This window comes from Entelurus aequoreus, linkage group LG28 (genome assembly GCF_033978785.1).
Source record: "Entelurus aequoreus isolate RoL-2023_Sb linkage group LG28, RoL_Eaeq_v1.1, whole genome shotgun sequence".
Taxonomy (NCBI): domain Eukaryota; kingdom Metazoa; phylum Chordata; class Actinopteri; order Syngnathiformes; family Syngnathidae; genus Entelurus; species Entelurus aequoreus.
This window is the reverse complement of record NC_084758.1, coordinates 22,640,937-22,653,436: the sequence shown is the minus strand read 5'-3', so window position 1 is coordinate 22,653,436 and position 12,500 is coordinate 22,640,937. Positions and strand designations below refer to the sequence as shown.

Below are 12,500 nucleotides of genomic sequence, written 5' to 3'. Positions count from 1 at the left end.
CTTATATGACTCAATCCAAACAACCTTCCCTAGTCATGGTGCAAAAAAAAAAAAAGAGCCACCACAAAAATTCAATAAACATGGTCACACAAAACACAACCTGCTCACTAGTGGGACTAGATCTGACCAATCTAAGACTAGATCTGACCAATTTAAGTCTATGAGCACGGACTGATGAAGTTCCCTCGGATGAGAGGCAAAACGTCTTCCAAGACCAACCAAACAGTCCAGTTGGGATCAATTGAATGTACTGAGATGACAATGACCTGGATGAATGAGAACATGTATAGACATCTGTTATTGTATACGTGCTTATGGTCATTAATTGCAGTAGCTGTCCAACTTCCGCACCCTCTTCCTGGTGAGTAACATTGCAGGCAAAGGACACTTTTATTGTGTACTCAGGGCATTCAATCGATTGCAACTGGACTGTTTGGTTTGTCTTAGAAGACGGCTTCATCAGTTCGTGGTCATTGACTTAGATTGGTCAGATCTGGTCCGACTAGTCAAATGCGGCCCACCGGCATTTTCGATTTGGCCCGCGAGACGGGTCTCAGTTCAATTAGCAATTTGGCCGGGGGCTGTGTTTTCAAAAAATATACAAATAGTCAGCGGTGTAATAGCTGCTATTTTGTGGCCAACAAAAATAACTCAAGTCAGTGGACATTAATTGTACATTAACGTGTTCATGTGCACAGCATTGACTTATATGACTCAATCCAAACAACCTTCCCTAGTCATGGTGCAAAAAAAAAAAAAAAAAAAAGAGCCACCACAAAAATTCAATAAACATGGTCACACAAAACACAACCTGCTCACTAGTGGGACTAGATCTGACCAATCTAAGACTAGATCTGACCAATTTAAGTCTATGAGCACAAACTGATGAAGTTTCCTCACATGAGAGGCAAAACGTCTTCTAAGACCAACCAAACAGTCCAGTTGGGATCAATTGAATGTACTGAGATGACAATGACCTGGATGAATGAGAACATGTATAGACATCTGTTATTGTATACATGCTTATGGTCATTAATTGCAGTAGCTGTCCAACTTCCGCACCCTCTTCCTGGTGAGTAACATAGCAGGCAAAGGACACTTTTATTGTGTACTCAGGGCATTCAATCGATTGCAACTGGACTGTTTGGTTTGTCTTAGAAGACGGCTTCATCAGTTCGTGGTCATTGACTTAGATTGGTCAGATCTGGTCCGACTAGTCAAATGCGGCCCACCGGCATTTTCGATTTGGCCCGCGAGACGGGTCTCAGTTCAATTAGCAATTTGGCCGGGGGCTGTGTTTTCAAAAAATATACAAATAGTCAGCGGTGTAATAGCTGCTATTTTGTGGCCAACAAAAAGAACTCAAGTCAGTGGACATTAATTGTACATCAAAGTGTTCTGCACAGCATTTACTTATATGACCGAAGCCAAACAACCTTCCCTGGTCATGGTGCAGGGGGAAAAAATAGAACCAGCACAAAAATTCAATAAACATGGTCACACATAACACAACCTGCTCAGTAGTCGGACGAGATCTGACCAATTTGAGTCTATGAGCACGAACTGATGACGTTTTCTCGGATGAGCATCAAAACGTCTTCTAAGACCAACCAAACAGTCCAGTTGTGATCGATTGAATGAGATGACAATGACCTGGATGAATGAGAACATGTACAGACATATTGTATTGTGTACTTGCTTATGGTCATTAATTGCAGTAGCTCAGGGTTATTCAACTAAATTGTTTTGGGGGCCACATTTCCAGAAAGCCAAGAACCGGGGAGCTGGTCTTACAAAACCCAAAACCAGTGAGTTGAGTTGAGTTTGAGTTTATTTCAAACATGCAAGCATACAACATGATACATCACAATTTCCAGTTTCTCTTTTGAACATGTTCGAAAAGGAGTAGGAAGAAGCAGAGCTTATTTAATCCTACCCCTTTTCTTTTACATAACAGTTTCTAAAACAAGTTGGCACCTTGTGTAATTTGTAAAATAAAAACAGAATACAATGATTTACAAAATTAAATTGAATAGACTGCAAAGACAAGATATTTAATGTTCAAACTGAGAAACTTTTTATTTTTTATTTTTTTTTGCAAATCTTTTACTTAGAATTTAATGGCAGCAACGCATTGCAAAAAAATTGGCACGGGGGCATTTTTACCAATGTGTTACATGACCTTTCCTTTTAACAACACTCAGTAAACGTTTGGGAACTGAGGAGACCAATTTTTGAAGCCTTTCAGGTGGAATTGTTTGCCATTCTTGCTTGATGTACAGCTTAAGTTGTTCAACAGTCCGGGGGTCTCTGTTGTAGGCTTCATAATGTGCCACACATTTTCAATGGGAGACAGGTCTGGACTACAGGCAGGCCAGTCTAGTACCCACACTATTTTACTATGAAGCCACGCTGTTGTAACAGGTGGCTTGGCATTGACTTGCTGAAATAAGCAGGGGCGTCCATGATAACGTTGCTTGGATGGCAACATGTGTTGCTCCCTAACCTGTATGTACCTTTCAGCATTAATGGTGCCTTCACAGATGTGTAAGTTACCCATGCCTTGGGCACTAATACACCCCCATACCATCACAGATGCTGGCTTTGGAACTTTGCGCCTGTAACAATCCGGATGGTTCTTTTCCTCTTTGGTCCAAAAGACACGACGTCCACAGTTTTCAAAACCAATTGTTTTAGTTACGTTGTAAAACTTACAAACGTTGCTTGGAGTGATGACTGAAGAATCCTTTTGAGCAGAAACGCCATGGAAGGTCACACTTCCGGTTTAAGGCACAAAACAGGAAAAACATTTTCAAGCCGCAGTACCTGTAGTGAGCAAACTCGTCCAAAAGATGGCACCATAGCACAAACAATAGTAGTGAAGTGAAGTGAAGTGAATTACATTTATATAGCGCTTTTTCTCAAGTGACTCAAAGCGCTTTACATAGTGAAACCCAATATCTAAGTTACATTCAAACCAGTGTGGGTGGCACTGGGAGCAGGTGGGTAAAGTGTCTTGCCCAAGGACACAACGGCAGTGATTAGGATGGCGGAAGCGGGGATCGAACCTGCAACCCTCAAGTTGCTGGCACGGCCGCTCTACCAACCGAGCTATACCGCCCCTACACTATTTCAGTGTCTCTATACTAGGGTTGTACGGTAAACCGGTATTAGTATAGTACCGCGATACTAATCAATCATATTCGGTACTATACCGCCTCTAAAAGGTACCGGTGGGCCAACCCCCCCCCCCCCACTCCACCGTCGTCGTAACGTTGTGTTGTTGCTGGTTTACAAGCAGACGAGCATGTTGTGTAGACTGCGTCAAAATGTAAACAAACGCCATTGGTGGATCTACACCTAACATTCACTGTAATAATACCAAGTACAGTAGCGTATCTAGTCGATACTACTATGATTACGTCGATTTTTTTTGGCATCACATCTTCTTTCATTGTTTTAAAATTTATATTATGTTTATAAACTCAAGAAATATGTCCCTGGACCCATGAGGACTTTGAATATGACCAATGTATGATCCTGTAACGATTTGGTATCGGATTGATACCCACATGTGGGGTATCTTCCAAAACTAATGTAAAGTATCAAACAACAGACGAATAAGTGATTATTACATTTTAACAGAAGTGTAGATAGAAGATGTTAAAAGAGAAAGTAAGCAGATATTAACAGTAAATGAACAAGTAGATTAATAATTAATTTTCTACCACTTGTCCTTAATAATGTTGACCAAATAACAGGATGATAAATGACACAATATGTTACTGCATATGTCAGCAGCTAAAGTAGGAGCCTTTATTTGTTTACTTACTACTAAAAGACAAGTTGTCTTGTATGTTCACTATTTTATTTAAGGACAAACCTGCAATAAGAAACATATGTTTAATGTACCTTAAGATTTTGTTTTGTACAAATAAAGCCAATAATGCATTTTTTTGTGGTCCCCTTTATTTAGAGAAGTACCGAAAAGTATCAAAATAATTTTGGTACCTGTACCAAAATATTGGTATCGGGACAACACTACTCTATACATATTTGTTGAACACAAAATATTTTGACCGATACCGGAAAAAAATCCCAAAATGAGCCGCACCGTTTCATAAGCCGCAGGGTTCAAAGCGTATTGGCTTATAGTTCAGAAAATACGGATAAATCAGTGTTATTATTTGAGTGGGCCCCTTTGTAGTGAAAAAAGAAAAAAAGGTTAAGGACCCTTGCACTACGCCAACTAAAGTTAAAGTACCAATGATTGTCACACACACACACTAGGTGTGGCGAAATTATTCTCTGCATTTGACCCATCACCCTTGATCACCCCCTTGGAGGTAAGGGAGCAGTGAGCAGCAGCGGTGGCCGCGCCCGGGAATCATTTTTGGTGATTTAACCCCCAATTCCAACCCTTGATGCTGGGAGGTAATGGGTCCCATTTTTATAGTCTTTGGTATGACTAGTTGTGAGGCACGGAACACACATTTTTGCTAGTAATCTAGAACTTAATAACCAAAGAACTGAAAAGCGTGGGCAATTGTATCAGGAGGTACGACTGTGTATGACAATATTTCCTCGATTGCCTCTCTTCTAGCACGGAAGTCAGACTTCAGCTGTTTTGGTGTCACAAGGTTAAACACAGCAACTAAAAAAAACCCGACTTCTTAGCCTCTACATAATGCTAAAAAAAACAAGAAAACACTCGATTGAGGTAAATATGAGGTCTTGAAGGAAAGGTCAGACATGCGGTTAAAGGCGTAAATGCGAAAAGATTTCTCCCTTGCGATAACCTCACTCTGCTGCCAAAGTGATTTGTGGCCGTAAATTTCCCAGCGGCCGTGTTTATGACAAGTTGCGTCCCCCCCGAATCCCCCCTCCTGTGGAAAGAACCGGAATGCGGCGAGCGTGGCTGAAGGTCCCATCGCTCAGTAAGTCAACATCACACCCCTCGACTTGTCAACATGTCTCTGGGCGGCACCAGTAAACACATGAGTGTGTACTTCATAGCAGTGTTTGCAATAATGGCGTTACTAACATATTCACTAGTAACAAGTAATCTAGTTAATTACAAACCCTGTTTCCATATGAGTTGAGAAATTGTGTTAGATGTAAATATAAACGGACTACAATGATTTGCAAATCATTTTCAACCCATATTCAGTTGAATACGCTACAAAGACAACATATTTGATGTTCAAACTGATAAACTTTTTTTTTTTTGCAAATAATCATTAACTTTAGAATTAGATGCCAGCAACACGTGACGAAGAAGTTGGGAAAGGTGGCAATAAATACTGATAAAGTTGAGGAATGCTCATCAACCACTTATTTGGAACATCCCGCAGGTGTGCAGGCTAATTGGGATGATCCATGATTCAGCACGTGTTATAACAGCGTGGCTTCGTAAAAAAAAGAGTGCGGGTACTTTCCTGGCCCGCCTGCAGTCCAGACCTGTCTCCCATCGAAAATGTGCGGCGCATTATGAAGCGTAAAATACGACAGCGGAGACCCTGGACTGTTGAAGGACTGAAGCTCTACATAAAACAAGAATGGGAAATAATTCCACTTTCAAAGCTTCAACAATTAGTTTCCTCAGTTCCCAATCGTTTATTGAGTGTTGTTAAAAGGAAGGTGATGTAACCCAGTGGTGAACATGCCCTTTCCCAACTACTTTGGCACGTGTTGCAGCCATGAAATTCTAAGTTAATTATTATTTGCAAAAATAAAATAAAGTTTAAGAGTTTGAACATCAAATATCTTGTCTTTGTAGTGCATTCAATTGAATATGGGTTGAAAAGGATTTGCAAATCATTGTATTCCGTTTATATTTACATCTAACACAATTTCCCAACTCATAGGGAAACGGGGGTTTGTACTTTTAGGTCCGTTACAACTTTTGATGTGTTTTTATGTCGACAACAAGACGGCGTCACAAGTGCAGCAAGTTCAATGTATCAAATAGGAAGAGGCAACACATTTAACGATAGAAGTGACGAACTTGCCATCCAAACAATACCCCGTTTGTTGACACGAAGCACAGTCAATCTCTTTATTAAGCAGAGGTGACACAATCCGGTGAAAGGATTTAAAAGATGTTTAGAAAAGCATGTTTAGCTATTCCTCGTCCTGCAGGGATGATACTTTTACGAAACGTACTTTATTTGTCCCCATGGAGACGAGGATTAGTGATTTAGAAGTAGCTGGACGTTAGCCGCTAACTAGCTAGCCATGGGGGGGGGGGGGGGGGGGGGATTGTATATTTATTTGTATTTATTTGTTATTTATTTTGTTTATTTTTTGTCATAAAGAAATACAATCATGTGTGCTTACGGACTGTATCCCTGCAGACTGTATTGATCTATATTGATATATAATGCAGGAACCAGAAATATTAATAACAGAAAGAAACAACCCTTTTGTGTGAATGAGTGTAAATGGGGGAGGGAGGTTTTGTTTTTTGGGTTGGTGCACTAATTGTAGGTGTATCTTGTGTTTTTTATGTTGATTTAATAATTTTTTAAAATGTTTTATTAAATTTCTTGTGCTTGGGGACCACTGTCTTAAAGCAGCTCTTCCTGAGGGCGTTTCAGTGTTATAACTTCACCTTTATCGTTAGTTTTTTAGCCAAAATGCGTCCGTTCTCCCTTTTCTGTCTACACACTGTGTCTGCTTGTAAGTGCTCTGTGACTGTGCGCTGCCGAACATGCTCGTAAAACAGCAATGAAACGATGTGACGACGACGGGGGCTTTTGGGGGTACTTTTCAGAGGCGGTATAGTACCGAATATGATTCATTAGTATCGCGGTACTATACTAATACGGGTATACCGTACAACTGTAGTTCCTACCTAAAGGTCCCGTCTCGAGTAGCCAACGCAGTCTATCCATTCAATAATTCATTAAATGCCACACACACATGGGTGTGTATTCCAACCGCACCACTGATCTCACCCTCATAGTCGCTGCTATATCTCATTTGAATTTTACAAACTCTACGGCGTCTGGTCTTTGAGCAGGAAATGTGTTTATTAGCCATCTGTTAGTTACGTCTGTGCATGTGTGGATGGAATGCCCCAGTGTTGGCTTATAGACATGGTAGGGTGATGGAATCTGGCAGGGATGCGTCAAAGACATATTCAACGTGATCAGCACCATCATGATAATTTGCCATCTTTAAAAATGTTGGCCCGGAATACGGAACGGATACAGGAGTCACGCTTGCGATGTCTCGACGATGCGCGAACCGGCTACGTTGCGAACCCCACTCAGGCTTCTTTTTGGACTTGTTAGAAAGTCACTCAATTAGCGAGAAAGACGGTTCGCTCATCCCAGCCCATCTGCTGCACTTTGATAACTCATTAATGGAGGGAGAGAGAGAGGGGGAAAAAAAATGAAATTCTCCTTTCCCCTCAACGCTCCCAGTCAGGATTACACATGCAGGCAATTCATGCACTCTCCTGAATGTGGCAGCCGCGTTAAATGAGCACTTTTTGTGTTTGAGTGTGTGCCGGAATTAAATATTGTGATGAGAACATGAGGCAAAAAAAAAAGAAGGTGAGGACATTGATAATTTGTAACAATTACCGTGGGGTTTGTGCAAGCTGGCTATTATTTACTCCAAAGTGAATCACTAACTAAACATGCATCCCTACTCCCGACTGGTGCTATTGTTATTACTATTGACACTCAGTTCAAACTGGCAGTGGTAAAGCAGCAGGGTTCCAGCTGTGGTTGAGTCCCAAGCAAGAAGGAATAGAGATCTGAAAAAAGGTGTATTGTATGGCAAGTTTATTTTCAATCTTGCTCGCTCCACAAGACCAAAGTTATTTTTGTCCACTTCCGCTGGGAGTCTAGTTATCACTGATAATTTGTAGCTTATTATTTTTTTTATTTTTTTTATTTTTTTTTTTGGGAGTTGTTTTTTAAACCTGTGGTTGCATATTTGGGCTTGCTTTTCGGTCCCCACAACAAAGCAAAAGGCGTCTGCGCCGGTACAAGGTTTAACGTTCCCCGGTTATGGCGACTCTCGTTGAATTAGCACGTCCCCCCGAACCAATGGCGCATGCGCAACTCCCAGACTGACGGACATAGAGAAAGGGCAAGTTGATGGCAGAATTTATGAAGAAAGCAAAAATAATATCATTTGAAATATTGTATTTTGAGGACTGTATAGTGCACCGCTCTGGACTAAAAGCCACGTGTGTGTATATATATATATATATATGCATATATATATATATATATATATATATATATATATATATATATATATATATATATATATATATATATATATATATATATATATATATATATATATATATATATATATATATATACACGTGGCTTATAGTCCAGAGTGGCTATATATATATATATATATATATATATATATATATATATATATATATATATATGGATATATATGTCTTGAGTTTCCAATAATTTCTACAAGTCTTATTTTTTTTGTGATAGAGTGATTGGAGCACATACTTTTTGATCACAAAAAACATTCATGAAGTTTGGTTCTTTTATGAATTTATTATGGGTCTACTGAAGATGTGAGAAAATCTGCTGGGTCAAAAGTATACATACAGCAATGTTAATATTTGGTTACATGTCCCTTGGCAAGTTTCACTGCAATAAGGCGCTTTTGGTAGCCATCCACAAGCTTCTGGTTGAATTTTTGACCATTCCTCTTGACAAAATTGGGGCAGTTCAGCTAAATGTGTTGGTTTTCTGACATTGACTTGTTTCTTCAGCATTGTCCACACATTTAAGTCAGGACTTTGGGAAGGCCATTCTCAAACCTTAATTCTAGCCTGATATAGCCATTCCTTTACCACTTTTGACGTGTGTTTGGGTTCTGACCACATAACTTTCCTCCAGAAGGTCTTATCTTTGTCCATGTGATGTCAGATGAAACACAAATTGAGCTGTTTGGCCACAATACCCAACAATATGTTTGGAGGAGAAAAGGTGAGGCCATTAATCCCAGGAGCACCATTCCTACCGTCAAGCATGGTGGTGGTAGTGTTATGCTCTGGGCCTGTTTTGCTACCAATGGAACTAGTGCTTTATAGAGAGTAAATGGGACAATGAAAAAGGAGGATTACCTCCAAATTCTTCAGGACAACCTAAAATCATCAGCCCGGAGGTTGGGCGCAGTTGGTCGTTCCAACAGGACAATGGCCCCAAACACACGTCAAAAGTGGTAAAGGAATGGCTAAATCAGGCTAGAATGAAGGTTTTAGAATGGCCTTCCCAAAGTCCTGACTTAAACATGTGGACAATGCTAAAGAAACAAGTCCATGTAAGAAAACCAACACATTTAGCTGAACTGCACCAATGTTGTCAAAAGGAGTGGTCAAAAATTCAACCAGAAGCTGGTGGATGGCTACCAAAAGCGCCTTATTGCAGTGAAACTTGCCAAGGGACATGTAAGCAAATATTAACATTGCTGTATGTATACTTTTGACCCAGCAGACTTGGTCACATTTTCAGTAGACCCATAATAAATTCATAAAAGAACCAAACTTCATGAATGTTTTTTAATGACCAACAAGTATGTGCTCCAATCACTCTATCACACAAATATATTGTAAGAGTTGTAGAAATAATTGGAAACTCAAGACAGCCATGACTTTATGTTCTTTACAAGTGTATGTAAACTTTTGACCACGACTGTGTGTGAACACTGAGTAGCTCGGAATGTGTCAAGTTTGAGCGATCTGTGCTCTCCTGATCCTTCTTATTTTCTTCAAACACTAATGGTCACATCTCCCTTCATGTTCTTCGACAAGCTCGGAATTGTGCGGCTTTACTGCTTGCTGGGAAATAAAAAGAAGGACCCAACAGGCGGCGCTTCCAAGCTAATATAATTAGCCTTCCTGTCGGCAAGGCAGAGAGGCCTAAAAATACTCCATCAAACAAATATAGCGATGAAAGGATTGTTTTGGTACGGAAGCTTAAACTTACAAGCGGACCCTCAGCAGTCACGGCGTAACCCCGTGTCCCCGTCTTCTTCTTCACAGCAGGGAAGTTGAAATCCCTGATAAAATATTCATACGCAGCTATTTGCTGGAGAGAATAATTTAATTTCTTGGGAGGATGCCTCTTTTGGAGATGCGCAACGCGGGGAAGCCTTGAGGGAGCGCCACGTTGTGCGTTGTTACACTTTGATGGTGGGGGGGCGAAGGGGGGGGGGGGTAGATGAAAAAGTTGGTGGGAGACGAGGGATCAGAGTCAAAATGATTCCGACAAGACGACCTTGGCGTTCTTCTTCATTAGGAGGGAAGACTGTGGGGGAATACCTCCTGGACGCCCACCTCTTCATTCCTTATCATTCAGAAAGGGCGCCATTCCTTTGTGTAGACCAGGGGTGTCCAAACTTTTTCCACTGAAAATTCAAAGCATTTTTCATTTTCCAAAACCAATACTATATATATATATATGTATATATATATACATATATATATATATATATATATATATATATATATATATATATATATATATATATATATATATATATATATATATATATATATATATATATATATATAATACGTTAGGTCAGGAAAAAACACAGAGGCTATATATATATATATATATATATATATATATATATATATATATATATATATATATATATATATATATATATATATATATATATATATATATATATATATATACATATATATATATATATATATATATATATATATATATATATATATATATATATATATATATATATATATATATATATATATATTTATTTATTTATATATTATACTTTAGGTCAGGAAAAAACACAGAGGCTATATCATCCCTACAAGCCTGTTTCCCCAAGGAAACAAGCTTGAGGATAATCTAATAAGGATAAATAATTGTTTACACATAACATTTTGGAAATTATAAACGTCACAATCAAATAAAATATAGCAATTTCTTAAAACTGCTTTGTGTGTGTTTGTGGGCCTGTTTCCTCAAGGAAACAGACTTGTAGGGATGATATAGCCTCTGTGTTTTTTCCTGACCTAACGTATATTCCGCTCTATACCAGTATTGAGCACTGTATAACGGATAAACCACAGAAACATTGAATATATATATATATATATATATATATATATATATATATATATATATATATATATATATATATATATATATATATATATATATATATGTTAGGTCAGGAAAAAACACGAAGGCTATATCATCCCTACAAGCCTGTTTCCTCAAGGAAACTGGCTTGAGGATAATCTAATAAGGATAAATAATTTCTTACAAAAAACATTTTGGAAATTATAAACGTCGCAATCAAAGAAAATATAGCAATTTCTTAAAACTGCTTTGTGTGTGTTTGTGGGCCTGTTTCCTCAAGGAAACAGGCTTGTAGGGATGATATACCCTCTGTGTTTTTTCCTGACCTAACGTATATTCCGCTCTACCCCGGTATTGAGCACTGTATAATGGATAAACCACAGAAACATTAACTATATATATATATATATATATATATATATATATATATATATATATATATATATATATATATATATATATATATATATATTATAGGGTTGTACAGTATACCGGTACTAGTAAAGTACCGCAATACTAATGAATCAAACGGTACTATATCGCCTCTAAAAAATATGAGAATACAATAGCTCATCGCTAATAGGCTAGCGCTCCTCAATGTAAACAAATGCCATGGGTCCATCCACTGTAATGATACCAAGTACAGGAGCGTATCTAGTCGATACTACTATGATTACATCGATATTTTTTTATCGTCACAAAATATTTTTTGTTCCTTTTTTTAAAATTCATTTTATATTTATAAACTCAGTAAATATGTCCCTGGACACATGAGGACTTAAATTATGACCATTGTATGATCCTGTAACTACTTGGTAACAGATCGATACCCAAATGTGTATATTAAATGTCGCTGTTGTTACAATTTTGATGACAAAGTGTTGTCATCAAAATCAAAAGCTATACCGGGCGGTATAGCTCGGTTGGTAGAGTGGCCGTGCCAGTAACTTGAGGGTTCCAGGTTTGATCCCCACTTCCAACATCCTAGTCACTGCCGTTGTGCCCTTGGGCAAGACACTTTACCCACCTGCTCCCAGTGCCACCTACACTGGTTTAAATGTAACTTAGATATTGGGTTTCACTATGTAAAGCGCTTTGAGTCACTAGAGAAAAAGCGCTATATAAATATAATTCACTTTACTATTCAATTATTTCTCAAATTCAGTGGTGTTTCTCACCTTGTTCGTCAAAGTGCTGGCACTTGCAATTTTCTTTGGCCCCATGGTGGCTTATTTTGCAGTCGTACTTCATTTAAAAAATGCACAGGGAACGTATGCTTGGCCGTACAACAACGAAGACTTTACACCCATTTGTGTTTAAAAATGGGCGCAGCATAAAATGTGGGGCGTACAAAAACAAAGACAAAGTAGAAAAGTA

At 38.6% G+C, this 12,500-nt stretch overlaps 1 protein-coding gene across 4 annotated transcripts in view; it reads left to right on the top strand.

Annotated features, from left to right (window-relative positions):
- diaph2 (diaphanous-related formin 2) overlaps window positions 1–12,500 on the top strand; it is a 1,018,926-nt gene that overhangs the window by 812,325 nt on the left and 194,101 nt on the right. The window lies entirely within an intron of this gene.